The sequence below is a fragment of the Patagioenas fasciata genome, chromosome 2, assembly GCF_037038585.1.
Source record: "Patagioenas fasciata isolate bPatFas1 chromosome 2, bPatFas1.hap1, whole genome shotgun sequence".
NCBI classification, from domain to species: domain Eukaryota; kingdom Metazoa; phylum Chordata; class Aves; order Columbiformes; family Columbidae; genus Patagioenas; species Patagioenas fasciata.
Window position 1 is genome coordinate 108,635,520 of NC_092521.1, and position 15,808 is coordinate 108,651,327.

The following is a 15,808-nucleotide window of genomic DNA, read 5'->3' on the forward strand; positions in this document are numbered from 1 at the left end:
TACACATGCATTTCATGTAGCTTTGCTGGACAACTAGCTCTTTTACTACATTGTATCTAGAATTTTAAAGGATTTCTCCATCATAATACAAAACTATGATGTCTGGAACAAAACAAGTAAGTCTCAAGTAAAATACTGACTATAATGGAAACCATTTAGCAATCAACTGTGTACACGTCTTCAAGTGCCTGCTCTAATTATGAACAACTTTCCTATTTTTTTAATAGGTTTTCCCATGTTTAAAAAATAGAAAGCTCATTTCCTTAAGCAAGAAAGAAATACTATATGCTCTTTTTTATTCAGGCAGCCCTCTGATTTACACAGGGTTCTCTGTGAACAGAAAAGCATTAAATTACCTACAGATCAAATTAAAATAGTGAAATCCGAGAGGTCTATTAAGTTTTTCTTGACAATCAGACATATATATGTATTTATACATGTATATTATTTTAAAATTTGTTATACAATATGACAGATTATTCTCATTGTTTAACTACTAATATCATCCACTACAAAAGAAGAAATTCATCAACCAAATCCTGAAACTTTATAAAGAGCACTGACTTCATTGCATTCTGAGCAGCTGCAGAAACCCATCTGCTTGCAGGTTTCTAAACGTAGGCCTGCAACTCGCACAACTAACAACGCGCATTTATTTCTTTCATACCATTTGAACGGTTTCAAATACACACAAAATTTTGGTGCAGAAAGAAGCCAAAAGTGAACACAAGATTTCCCCAATTAATTCAGTGGGCCAGCAGTTTCATTCTACTTCTGCAAAAGTGATTTGTTCGGGAAGTGGCTGAGCCTGGCCTCCCCTGGGACCCCCACCCCCACCATCTCCTGCCGAGGGCCCAGGGGACATCTCAACTCAGCCTGAGGCCCTCAGACCCTGCCTGAGTCATGTTGTAGGTGTGTGTGTCTGTCTCTGCCCCTAACTCCTGGATGGGCCTGGGCCTTGACTGGCAGAGAGCTGCTCTCCTGGATGGAGCCCTCAGGCCTAGATAACATAGTGTAACACAATATAACATAACTATTCTATTCCATGTGCTCACCATGAGTAGTAAAACGATTGCTATTTGGCTGAAATGCCACAAGATTTTCAGCTGCAAAAACACTTCAAAGGACACAAATCTCAAAGCAGTCCCTGTTTCCTGAAGAGGGAGAGCTTGAGAAATGAGGATTGGTACCAACCACACACACACAGAAGAAGAGGTGTGCTGTACCATGGGTTATTTCTCAAAGTAGGACACATCTTGAAGGCACACTTTTTGTGTTCCAAACTTACTCAGCTGTGCTTCTTGGCCAGTGATGCATGACAAGTGTTCTTGCGCCTGCCCTGTGCTTGGTGTTGCACGCAGGGTGAGATGAAAAGTGGCAGCTCCAGATGCAGCAGCAAGCCTGGAGTCCTTCCAAGCACAGGCTGTTTTGTACCAGTAAAAGCCTCTGGGGAAATGGAGCCTGGGAAAGAGCAGAGCTCACTCCTGCTACAAACTTGCACTGGGCAAGTGAGCCAGAGAGTACCAGGGCATGAGTGGTACCTTGGAGGTGCAAGAGCAGTGGGCAGGAACAGAGCCAAAAGGGCTCAGAGGAGCCCTGACAAGGGGTTGTGCTCAATGCAATGTAAGAAGGCAAAAACCCCCAGGGACAAGTGCCAATCTGCCCTGGGGGGAAATTCCTTCCTGACCCCAGTGCTGGCGATTGGCTGTTCCATGAGCATGTGAGACCTGACTCCTCATTCCACAGGCTGGTCACAACTCCCGGGAGATGCCTGAGGCCTCTTCTCCCTCAACCTGAAACCATCTTCTGGGAGTGCTGAAGTGCCTCCAGCTGGATTAGCTTCAGAGGCAGCAATGTTTCTCAAGCCTTGCAGGACAGCAGGAGGTTCTCCAAAGCACTGGGACCCCTGGCAACCTCTCTGCATCCCATTTCATATGGCTGCTGCCCCTGTCTCTGCAGAGGATGAGGATGGTGACTGTGCACTGCTCCTCAAGAACACATTCCCTCGGTCTTGCAACTGCTCTCCAGCTGAAAAGGATTTCCATCCATCAGATGAGCTTTGAAAGTGGTCCCACTGGAAGCTGACCTTGCAGCATACAATCTCCAGCAGCTTCATCCAGCTTCCTCCGATCTTCCTTCCTCAGCCCCCACCAAGTGATTCCACTGGCTCCTCAAGGACTTCTTCTCAGATGACTTCAAGCTGCTCCCAGGCCGGCTTTGTCAGCAGACATGGGAGGATGGTCCCTTTTATCCTGTGCCGGGGCATTGTGACTGCTGCGTTGCTGGGTGGCAGCACTATGACATGGGGGTGACAGGGCCTCCCTGTGCATCCCTGCCTGCCACCCCTCCACCCACCATGCTTCAGAGTTAGACCTTTGGGGTGCTGGTCCTGAGGCAGCCCCTGTGCACAGGAGGCCCCGGTGGCTGTCCCTGCCCTTGGTGACCAGGCACCGGGCACAGCTGCTGGGCAGCCCTGTACATTCATCTTTATATTCAGACTACGCAAAGAAGGGCACTTATACCATAGACATTCCTTTGGCTGTGGGCATGCCAGAGGAGGGAAAAAAAAGGCTTTTGACTCCCTCTGCACAAACTTTGCAGAGATGTAGACAGCAGCAGGATTTCCTCCCCATTCCTTACCAAATCCCCAAGAGGCATTTACTACTAGACTGTTTTGTTGAGGTCTTCCTCATGGAAAGAAGTCCTGAGTTGTCTTGTGTTCTTGACCATCTTTTTCCTTGCACTTCAGTAGCTATTTTCCTCCTTTGGCCTTCACCTTTGATATCTTTCTTGAAAGTGATGATAGTCCTCTCAGTCTAGTTGTCTCCTTCTGTAAGCCCTCCATGCTCCTGATCAACTGCTTAGGCTTTGTTTGCCTTCAACCCAGATGGAAGTGATCTTACTTGAACCTGAGGAATCAGAAAGGTTCCCCAGTGGCACAGCTGAGTTCTCACCAGGGCTCTGCACAATGGTTGGCTTTCTTATGGAGACATCTTGCCTGACACACAAGAATGCCTTTGCCTGTATCCCATTCATGGCTCACAGTCACCCTGGAATCCACTCATGCCTCCAGGAATGTTTTCCTACTCCGATGTTTCCAAACTGGAGAAAAAAATCATGGCGCTCATTCTGACATGTTACCTGCAGTTCTTGTAATCACCAGATCAATATTGGCAATGAAACATCTTCAAGTAAAAGCCAGTGCTTCTGACAGAAACATATTTATATGAGTTCAAGTGAGAGAACTCTGCATACTCAGGCTTTGTAGAGCTAAGTCCACCCTGCCTTCCAGCTCCCCCACCTTGCCTGCCAATCAGTTTCTGTGGAACATCCATGCCTCTGTGAGAGCACTAATTCCTCTTCATAGACTACTGCTATGAAAAAAGGAATCCAATTGAGGAGTGATGGTCATAGCTTTCCAATACAGTAATTTACAACACTGCTATTTCAAATTATTTTGTGACAGTATTTGGTCCCATTACTACTGACAAACATATTTAATATTTTTTTATAATTACTGACAGGTTTATTCTACTGCAGTCAGACAATGCTGGTCTGAAAGAAAATCTACAGTGATTTCTACTTGTGATGCACAGTGTATCCCAAACTGGAGCAAAAAAGCTAATCTCTTTGGGGAAATACCCTGAGGTTTAAGGTACTGCTTTGGCAGAAAACACAGTAATAATTTTTGGAAGGGAAAGGAATCATTTATTCTCACTTTCTTAAATTGCTTACTATTCAATGCTTCAGTGTGTGCAATTAGACTCATAAATTTCCTCTAGGATAATGGAAGATCATTACCTCAATAGTACCCACTCAGGGAAGCATGTCCTGACACAATAATACAGACACATAATAGATAAAGCCAATATTTTCAGGCTCCCTGAAAAAATAGAAAACTTGGGCTCAGCAAAAGGAAAAAAACCCTCTCAAGTAGGAAGCATAAAAAGCATGTTAATTCTGGATCATAAATATGAACTTTTAACACAGTAAAAGCGGACGCAGACACCTAACATGACACTGGAACCCCAAGCTCCATCCTGTCTTCCATATATCATCTGTTTGAAATCAGGTAGACTTAGTTACCAGTACATGAGCGGAGGGAGATCCTTACACTGAGTAGCTGAGACTCTCTAAACAAGAGACCTGGTTTTTGCAATCTGCAGGTTTCCATTCCGAATCTGAAAGTTTGCTCTGGGGAAGTTCTCCACCTGTAGTTGTTCACTACACACTGCACATAGTCTCACTCACTCCTTATCTTTTGCCCATATTGGCTGGACTCTGCTCGCTAAATCATGTGTAATGGTATCAGTGGTTTGCTTTTAAGTTGCAGCAAATTTATTTCAACCACTCTTCACATTCTGATGCTATGGAGTAAATCACAGTAGGTTGAAACTAACTCTGTCTCTCCCAGGAAAATTCCTGTCATGGATTTTAAGTGGTCTGTTAATAGCATCTTCTGATTGACTGCAATATTTCCAGAGGAAGTGTGGCTTTCTGTGGCCTTGAAGATAAAAAATGGCCAATTCCCAGATGATCCCAGATTTAAGTCCTTTTTGCCTTTATTGTCATCACCCTGCAGTATTTTGCCAGTTTTAGCTGTCTCCTACCATGTGGAACAGAGATAGAGGTGAGTTTACAGTACACTGCTGATGCTGCCCTAAAACCTGTAGTAAGCACTCATTCTGGAAATTAGTAAAAATATTGTCCGTAAATTCACATCATAGTTATTGTGCATTTGTTTTCTTCTGCAGAAAAGCACTAAAACTAATTCTAAGTGATAAAATCCAAGCATATGTGACCTTGGGACTTACTAGGAGTATTCATAGAATAGTTTGGAAATAGCAGGGACATCTTCAACTAGATCAGATTGCTCAGAACCCTGTCCAGCCTGGCCTTGACTGTTTCCAGGGATAGGACATCCACCACCTCTCTGGGCAACCTGTGCCAGGGTTTCACCACCTTCATTGTAAAAAGTTTCTTGTCTAATCTAAATCTACCCCCTTTTAGTTTAAAACCATTACCCCTTGTCCTATTGCATCATACTCTGTAAAAAAAAGTCTGTCATCATTTTTCTTATAGGCCACTTTTAAGTACTGAAAGGCCATAATAAGGTCTCCCTGGAGCCTTCTCTTTTCCAGGCTGAACAACCCCAGCTCTCTCGGCCTTTCCGCATAGGAGAGGTGTTCCAGCACTCTGAGCATTTTCGTGGCCCTCCTCTGGACCCTCTCCAGCAGGTCCATGTCTTTCCTGCCGTTCCAGTGGAGGAAGGGCATGGAGAGCTGCGCAGTAAGAGAAACAAAAGGGTTATTGATGTATTAGAAACCACTGAAGCGCTTGATAATGGCCACAAAGGAATTAGGGCTTCTCACCAGAAAAAGGTGGTGGAATCGATGGCCCAGCTGAAGTGCATCTATACAAATGCACACAGTATGGGCAACAAACAGGAGGTGCTGAAAGCCAATGTGAGGCAGAAAATCTATTATATAATTGCCACCACAGAAGCACAGTGGGGTGACTCTAATAACTGGAATGCTGCATTAGATGGCTATAAACTCTTCAGAAGGAATAGGTGAGGAAGGTGAGAAGGTGGGATGGCCATGTATGTTAGGGAGGCTTTTGACTGTCTGGAACTTGATAATGGTGATGATAGAGTTGAGTGTCTATGGGTAAGAATTGACGGGAAGGTCAACAAGGCAGACATCCTGGTGTGGGTCTGTTACAGACCACCCAATGAGGATGAAGAGACATGAAATATTTTACAGGTAGCTGGAAGAAGTCTCTCAATTGCTAACCCTTGTTCTTTTGGGGGACTTCAACATCCCAGATGTCTGCTGCAAATACAACACATCAGAGAAGAAGCAGTCTAGGAGGCTCCTGAAGTGCATGGAAGACAACTTCCTGACACAGCTGGTCAGTGAGCCTACCAGAGAAGGAGCCCACTCGATCTGTTGTTTGTAAACCGAGAAGGACTCATGGGCAGTGTGTCAGTTGGAGGTGATCATGAAGTGAGTTTTCTGTTCTTGGAGAAGTTAAAAGGGTGGTCAGAACTGCTACTTTGGACTTCTAAAGGGCAGACTTTGACCTGTTTAGAAGACTGGTTGGCAGAGTCCCTTGGGAGGCAGTTCTGATGGACAAAGGAGTCCAGGAAGGCTGGTCTCTCTTCAAGAAGGCAATCTTCGAGGCACAGAAGCAGTCTGTCCCTGTGTGCCGAAAGGCGAGCTGGTGGGGAAGAAGGCTGGCCTGGCTGTAGAGAGCTGTGGCTAGAACTCAGGAATAAAAAAGAGAATTTTTAGCCTTTCGATGGAGAGGCAGGCCACTCGAGGAATACAAGAATTCTGTCAGGTTATGCAGGGACAAAATTAGAAGGGCCGAAGCCCAGCTAGAGCTGAGTCTGGCTACTGCTGTAAAAGGTAACAAGAAATGTTTCTATAAATATATCAGCAACAAGAGGAGGGCTAAGGAGAATCTCCATCCCCTGATGGATGCAGAGGGAAACATAGTGACAGAGGATGAGGGAAAGGCTGAGGTAACTAAATGCCTTCTTTGCCTCAGTCTTCAAGAGTCAGAACAGTTGTGCTCCAGGTACCCAGCTCCCTTAGCCAGAAGACAGGGACAGGGAGCAGAATGAACCCCCAATAATTCAAGGGAAAATGGTTATCAACCTGCAACACCACATGGACACCAACAAGTCTATGGGGCCAGATGGGATCCATCCAAAGGTGCTGAGGGAGCTGGCAGAAGTGGTAACTAATCCACTATCCATTATCTATCAGCAATCTTGGTTAAGTGGGGAGGTCCCAATTGACTGGAAGTTGGCTAACGTTGACACCTATCTACAAGAAGGGCTGGACGGAGAATCCGAGGAACTACAGACCTGTCAGTCTGACCTCAGTGCCGGGGAAGGTCATGGAGCAGATCATACTGTGTAACATCACATGGCACATACAAGAAAACCAGGAGATCAGGTCCGGTCAACATGGGTTTAGGAAAGGTGGGTCCTGCTTGATCAACCTGATCTCTTTCTACAACAAGGTGACCCATGTAGTAGATCATGGAGAGGCTGTGGATGTTGTGTACTTAGACTTCAGTAAAGACTTTGATACTGTATACCACAGCATTCTCCTGGAGAAGCCCATGGCCTGGATTGGTGTACTCTTCAATGGATAAAGAACTGGCTGGGTGGCTGGGGCCAAAGAGTTGTGGTGAACTAAGCCAAATTCTGTTGGTGGCCAGTCACAAGTGGTGTTCCCCAGGGCTCAGTATTTGGGCCAGTTATTTTTAATCTCTTTATCAATGATCTTGATGACGGGATTGAGTTCACTCTCTGTAAGTTTGCAGACAATACCAAGTTGGGTGGGAGTGTTGATCTGCTGGAGGGTAGGAAGGCCATACAGAGGGCCCTGGACAGGCTGGATCACTGAGCTGAAGCCAATTGTATGAGGTTTAACAAGGCCAAGTGCTGGGTCATGCACTTGGGTCACAACAACCTCAGGCAGCACTACAGGCTAGGGGAAGAGTGGCTGGAAAGTTGCCTGGTGGAAAACGATCTGAGGGTGTTGATTGACAGCCGGCTGAATATGAGCCAGTAGTGTGCCCAGGTGGCCAAAAAAGCCAACAGCATCCTGGTGTGCATCAGGAATAGTGTGGCCAGTAGGACTAGGGAAGCGATTGTGCCACTGTACTCAGCACTGGTGAGGCCCCACCTTGAACCCTGTGTTCAGTTTTGGGCCTCATCACAAGAAAGACATGGAGGTACTAGGGACAGTGCAGAGAAGGGTGACGAAGCTGGTGAGGAGCCTGGAGCACAAGTCTGATGAGGAACGGTTGAGGGAACTGGGGCTGTTTAGCCTTGAGAAATGGAGGCTGAGAGGAGACCCTATTGCTGTCTACAACTAACTGAAAGGAGGTTGTAGCATGGAGGGTGTTGGTCTCTTCTCTCAAGTAGCAAGTGACAGGACAAGTGAAAATGGCCTCAAGGTGCACCAGGGGAAGTTTAGATTGGATATTAGGAAAAATTTGTTCACAAAAAGTATTGTGAAGCAGTGGAAGAGGCTGCCCAGGGAAGTGGTGGAGCCACCATCCCTGGAGGTGTTTAAAAGGTGTTTAGACGAGGTTCTTAGGGAGATGGTTTAGTGCTAGAGTTAGGTTAGGTTATGGCTGGACTCGATGATCCTCAGGGTCTCCTCCAACTGAAATGATTCCACGATTCTGTGATTCTATGATTTCTGTACTGAGGGCTCCAGAGCTGGATGCAGTACTGCAGGTGAAGCCTCACCAGAGTGTAGCAGAGAGGTAGAATCACCTCCCTTGACCTGCTGGTCACAATTATTCTGATGCAGGCAAGGTACGATTTGACTTGTGGGCTGCAAGCGCACATTGCCGGCTCATGTCCAGTCTTTTTTCCACCAGTACCCCCAAGTTCTTATCCTCAGGGCTGCTCTCAATCCCTTCATCCCTCAGCCTGAATTTATACCAGGGGTTGCCGTGACCCAGGTTCAGGATCTTGCACTTGGCCCTGTATAATCTCAGGAGGTTCACATGGGTCCACTTCTCGAGCCTGCCCAGGTCCCTCTGGTTGGCATCCTGTTCCTCAGCTGTTTCAACTGCATCACTCAGCTTGGTGTCATCTGCAAATTTGCTGAAGGTGCACTCAATCCCACTGTCTATGCCATTGAGATTATATTAAACAGCACTTGTCCAAATACAGACCCCTGAGGGACACCACTTGTCACCAATCTCTGTCTGGACATTGAGCCATTGACCATGACCCTCTGGATGCAACAATCCAGCCAATTCTTCGTCCACCAAACAGACCAGCTATCAAATCCATACCTCTCCAATTTAGAGAGAAGGATGTGGTAGCAGACCGTGTCAAAAGTTTTACACAAGTCCAGATGGACAATAGGCATAGCCCTTCCTTTGTCCCCTGATGTAGTTACTCCATCACAGAAGGCCACTAGGTTGGTCAGGCAGGACTTGCCCTTGGTTCAAAGACAGCCTTCACACAAACTCTCCATAACACTGTAAATTTACACTCCTACATAATCTGCACTAACTTCACTTGCCTGGGAGGGAGTCACATGAGAGTCATTCTGTACTCCTGCCTGTTCAGGGAACCTGCATCAGCAGTACTTTCCCCCCTCTGTGTATGCGTGCATACAGAAGAAAATGCATGCCTGCTGCAGCTTATTCATCACTCAAATACATCTCTTTTTAAAAAATATCTGTGAAAGCATACAAGAGGAAGCAAGAAGTCCCAATTTTTAAGAGCAATAGTGACAACACAGCTAACCTGCCCTTCTAGGTAAATGAATTTAGAGAATTACACATCAGTGTGGAGCATTGCACCCTGAATACTAGCGGAGTATTCTAGAGTGGAATGAATCTCTCTTCTCTCTATTTAAAATTGCCTGCAATCTTTTCATCACTTGATTATCTGTCTCAGTAAGAAGTGAATTTAATACATCATTTGCCATCTGAACAGAATTTTAAATGTTTCCTTTAAACTCATCTGCTCTGTGATCTTTTTGTTACATTGATTTCAGTTTCAAAGAAACTGACAAAAAAAAATACTTAGAACAGGTGAGTGGATTTCTTCCTAGTCCTACCGTCTGTCAACAAGACGAGACAGTGCTAGCAGTTAGAAACAAAGAACTCTGAATATGATTTGCTGAGAAGCCATTCTTCGAAATGTTGTTTAAGGACAAGGAAGCCTTAAGGGGAAGAACAAACAAGAAAGTATTTTGGTATACCAGAAACCCCCACCTGAACCTAGTGACTCATACCTTCCAGGCTGTGAAGCAGTACAGCTGGATCACTGGGCTTGTTCCTCAAAGCCACAGAAGCATAGAGAAGCTTTCCCAGTGATGTAGGGCATAGGCAGAAACATACGTACCCCCAACATCTGTATCCGCTCAAACAACAGAAGAATCCTGACAAAAATACTACCATTAAAATAAAATATAATCTAAAAACTAAAACATCATCCTATTTCCAACTGTTCTGTTTTCTTTTCCCCTAGTTCAAGACACACATCTTGAAATACAGGATTGCATGGATTTATATCTATCTGCATAAGTTTCACTACCTTGGAAGTTCAGCAAATCAGTTCCCAGGTAAAATGAATCATCTGAAAAACTAATTACACAGGTATGTGCAACAGAATTAAACATTCACTGCTACTGGGGCACTTTTCATCAGTATGTAGAGATGAATAGCACATTTATATTCATGCCATATGTGTCTACATATGTCATAGTAAAAAGCACTCCAGTGACCCACTATTTACAAAAAAGACAGAAAAATCACTGGATATGACAGTTATAGTTGTTTAATGTCTACCCACAAAGTCACTGTAGTAATTATTACATATGCCACTTGTGGTGAAAAAGTGAACACAGAGACAAGAGAGGATGGGGGAGAGTGGGTAGAGAAGCCACCTCATACATTTGACCTTTATGAGGCAGGCTATGAACATGCATAATGATTTCTCAAAGTGTTTGATGATGTGCATCTCTAGGCAAAAGAACTGTACTAGAAAGGGGACAGGGTAAGTACCACTCAAATGAAGTCATTATGCTTGCAGCTATTTGGATCCTGAAATGAGATAGAAGTCACATCACACATGCATAATGACTGCACGGCCGCTAGAAAGCATTAACTGACATATCTTCTGGTAAAATAGATTATGAAACCTCTAAGTTCTGCTTTGCATCAGTGGTCTAAATGATGATGAAGAAGAAATAGCAGAAAGACTCTGATTTTCCTATCCTCGGCATAAAGCCTCAAGGTACTACAGAAGTGCTGGGCCGCCTCTCCCACTGATGTCCCATATAACCATTAGGATAAGTGAGCACTTATGGTCCCTGTGTGTTGTTCCTCTGCTTATTCCTCACCCTTCACTCTGAAAATTGTTGCAGGACAAATGCACAAGATAAGATCACGGTAAACGTACTGATCTGACATCTTTTCCCCATCCTCCTTGGGCCAAGGGGGAAAAAAGAAAGAAATAGAAAAAATAGGGAGTAATATGAACTTATTTTTTGTGACGTTCTCAATGGGACCAAAACAAAAACTGCCAGAGGAAACTGAATCAAGCCTAGAGATGAAGAAATACAAAATATGACACAGTGCATTGGGTGAAGGTATAATATACTGAAAATTCCAATAAGTATCTTAAAAGACTAGTTCTTCCCACTACAGCTACAGTTCTAACAACAACTAAAGAGACAACGGAGAAGGCCTTAAACTTGATACCGAGATAGGAAAAACCTGCTTGAATGCAGAGTCTAACTTTGCATTTTTGCAATGAGGACTTGCCTCTGAAAGAGGGCAAGATCTCAGCCTTAAGATGACAGAGATTTGGAGGAGCTCCCTGTTGGTCTAAGATCACAAGTTGGGCAAAACTGAAAAGCAGTCTAATGGTCAAACATTATGCCACATTACAGCTTCAAGGAATATTTTCCCATAAGTGTATTAATTTGACAAGTTCTAACTTTACAATTTAAACATTTTCAATACTGTTTTTCATAAAAGAAAAACAAACAAAAACATAAAACACCTCACAAACAAAAACCAAACATCAAAAAAACCCACACCACCAACACAAATAACAAAAAAACAAGCTTCCTAAAATTTACATAGTTCCTAGGGTTAAGTATTTGGAAAACTGCTGAACATCTATGGCAATGCCTTAAATTTAGAAGACCCATATTACTGGAGCAAGAATGGATACTTAAATATAATATGTTTCATATTTTAATTCCACTATGAGGACATAAAATTTAAGTGCTTGGTTCACTATCAAAATAGAGCACTGTGAGTACAAGGTTATTGGAAGAAGACAAGGACAAGAGAATGGAGGGGCTCTGGGATTTCTTTGACAATACAGAGTAGTTTGTAGAGACCATGAATTGCTGTGGGGAGCACGTGCACACACTTATTTTGATTACTTTGACTGCACTATTGAATTGCCAGCACATCTTAGAAAACAGAAAAAATTTTAGTTACCAGAGCAACGCTTGTGAAGGACAGGACTCATCATGACTTAAGACACATTAAAGATGGATATGGATTATGCCCAGAAATATGCCCAGACAGCTGTCTACTGCAGCATAATTTTCTCTTCAGGTTGTTTTTTAATACTTTTTTTACACACTTGGGAACCCTAACACTTTCTGACTATGGAATCTGTAGTTGAAATGCTGAAATAATGATGGAATAATGAAATTTGTGATATAGCACCAGTACCTTCAATGGCTAAAGACAAAATTTCTAAACAAACAATTCCAGTGGCTTTTCAGGATATTGCCCCTGCTGCTGAATGTTTCTAGGCATGTGAGAGTGCAGTTTACTCTCCAACACTATACTGATCTTGGCTGTGATAGAGTTAATTTCCTTCGTAGTAGCTGTTACGGGGCTATGTTTTGGATTTCACAGAATCACAGAATGTTAGGGATTCAAAGGGACCTTGAAAGATCATCTGGAAAGTGTTGATAACACAAGGATGTTTTTGTTATTGCTGAGCAGTGCTTACCCTGCGTCAAGGCCTTTTTATGCCTCTCACATCACACCACCAATGACTAGACTGGGGGTGCACAAGAAGCTGTGAGGGGACACAGACAGGACAGATGACCCCAGCTGACCAAAGGGATATTCCACACCATCTGACATCATACTCAGCAATAAAATTAGGGGGAAGGTTGGCCAGGGAACTGCTCAGGAACTGACTGGGCATTGGTTGGTTGGTGGTAAGCAATTGTTTCAATTTGCATCACTTGTCTTTAATTTCTCTCCCTTTGTTATTTTCCTTTTCATTACAATTTATTATTATCACTGTTCTACTTAATTTCAATTATTAAACTGTTCTTATCTTAACCCACACATTTTCTCACTTTTACCCTTCCAGTTCTCTTCCTGCTATCCTGCTGGAAGAGGAATGAGCGAGTGTTTGCATGGTGCTTAGCTATGAGCTGGGGTTAACTATGACAAACATTTTGCACCAGTAAAACTCCACCACAGCAAGTGTGAAAGCAGCACATAACCATTAAACCACCTTCTTTTAGGAGGATGTACAGTAGCTTTACTAATAACCCCAACTTGTGGACTTGTTTTGCCTAGGAACCAAACAAGCAAGTTACGTTTTACATTACCTTTTTAGTTAGTAAGATGTTCTTACTTGCTAGTTCCACTTGAATGAAACAAGGGATATTTTAAATGTCTATTAGCATGTTGAGTATTCATTTAATATAGTGATTTTCTTTTACATTGTGGGTTAACAAGAACATTTAGATTTGAATCTCAGGCTAGACGGAAATACAGTTAAGGATGTCTCTATTAAAATAAAATATCACTATCTGCCATACGAAGAAGTGTTTTTTCATTTAGTATACTCCACATACTACTCAGTATAGCGAGATCTGTATTTTAATTTGTATCATGTTCACAAAAAAAGTTAATTGTAATTTGGCTTTTTTTATTTTCAAATATAGTGGTAGTAATACCATTAATCTGCACAATCTTGATCCTAAAATTATTTGAGAATTCTTCCCTTTTTTTCATATGCTGTAGTGAATTTCGTTATCTGACAATATATGCATCACTGCTACAGACTTCTACAGAAACATTATTGGTGAAGCAAATAAAGCCCCCAGGTAACCTCATTCTGTCCTTTCTCTGGTATGCATATCACTGATAATAATCCTTATCAATTCAGAAAAAGATTAAGAGTGTTGTGAGTTTTCTCCTACAAATGCAGTTCTTTATTCTCCACATCTTCCAGTGCCTAAGAGGACCACTAATTAAAAGAACATGAAAGCTGTAAGAGCTGCAATGTATAGGTACTACAGAGTACGTACATAGGTGATGTGCTCTACTAAGCTGAGAACGACTGTCAGAGGGGGCCTTCCAGTTTTAGAATCAGAGATTAAAATTACTTCTCAGCAATTTTCCTGTATTTCTTGCAGTCATTTGCATTTTAATGAAGAAGTAGTGCTGTTAGGTCCTTATTTTTAAAAATTTGAATAGTTACATGGATACTAGCGCAAAATGTCTCCTTCTTGTAGTTGCTGATGAGAGTAATTCAGTTAAAACAGAAAACCGACATTTTTGCAAAGCATGAGTCATATCCAGCTGAAGGGAATGAGCTCTAAATCATCTATCTCAGTGTTCATGATCTCCTTCCACCGGTTAGGAAAGGGCCATATTTAAGTACTCTGGAAACTGTTTTGTAGACAAGAAGCTTTAGGAAAATGGTTACTTTTAATTTTCTTATCTATTTTTTCCCCAGTGTTGGACAAGGTAGCAGGACCTTCTGCTGTATATTTATGTTAAACATGGATGAGCAACACTGTAGTACAGGATAGGTGTACTTTCTTGTGCCCCACACTACTATAGTAGTGTATTTTTACCTTACACAGTTACCCTTGAAGAGTACCCAAAAGCTATAGCTAGTGCTGAACACAGCAGTACTTCTGAATAGCAAAAATCACTATCAAGTATCAGCAGTTCTTGGCATTGTTCCCTGCAGTGCCTGCCTGATTAACTAATTAACTAATTAAATGATGCAGTTCAAAGTGCTAGTTATGATTTTAAAAGCCCTAAATGGGTCAGGATCCACTTAACTGAAAGATTACCTTTACACCTGTGTCTCAGAACAGATTGGCTGGCCTGTTTCTGCAGTCCAAGAAGAACTGATGACATTCCTAGAGCTTAGATGAGGCTCCTTCTTAGATATGCATTTATTATTCAAATGCAGACATTAATGGCAATTTGAAACAATGCTATTCTCCTGTTCTTCAACAGGTTGTCTACCTACAAGCACTTGATCTGTAGTCTGCTGCATGTGTCACGCATCTCCCTTCAAGTTAGCTTCCTATCTCTGCCCACCCCACTCACCCAATCTCTCCCATCCAAATAGGCTAAAACGCACCCCACAGATCCAGACGTACAAGCTTCTGCCTCCAGGAAGAGCTACATGAGCTTGAGTGACTGTGATCTCTAAAGAGGCAGACATTTTATACTATTTCACCTTGCGATAGCGCCTTCACGTTCGTGTTGCCGATGCTGAAGTCTGAGGACTCAAACATATGCCAGACTTCCACTGCACACAGACTGCAATTCAAACTTATGCATACACTGGGGGAAAGTCAGGGACATGTCTGTTGTATGAGCTACCCTGTATTTCATATCAAGAAAAGGTGCTGAGACAATTGTCATGCGTTAACTGATCAAAGAAATAATAAACTCCTGGCACAGAGAATTGCCCCTTTTTCTTTCTTCATTAGTATATTTTTCTGCCTCAGTGTGCCAATCCAGATGACTAAGACTTGATATCTTCTGTGAGAATGCCCAGATAGGCAATCATCCATGCAAAACTAGTGTCAAAAGCAGGGGGAAAAAAACAAACGGTAACAAAACCAAAATAAGTTAATGCTGTTATATATATGGTCTCATGAGTTAAACAAGATACATCCTTCTAACACCAGTTAAAAAGACAAAACAGGCAAACAAGAAAACTCAAATGTTTTGTTTCTTCTGTAAATAATTTCTATTCCTCGCCTATGGTTGTAAGTGCGTGAAAGTCACCAATACCTGGGCAGAACTAAAATCCTGGCCTCTCCAAAAAGCTGCCTTCTGCAGTACCCCATGAATGTCAGGCTTTACTGAACTACAAATGTGTTGATTTACAATAATTTTGGTAAATAGCCATATATATCTACATTCTTTAAAAAAAAAAAAATGAAGTGCCACTGAGGATACAAAAGGTCTTTTAAGGCTACTTAACAGCTGTGATTCAAAAAGCTTA

At 42.7% G+C, this 15,808-nt stretch overlaps 1 protein-coding gene across 2 annotated transcripts in view; it reads right to left on the reverse strand.

Moving 5' to 3' along the window:
* Window positions 1-15,808, reverse strand: part of CNTNAP2 (contactin associated protein 2) — a 1,148,794-nt gene that overhangs the window by 357,644 nt on the left and 775,342 nt on the right. The gene's annotated exons all lie outside the window — the stretch shown is intronic.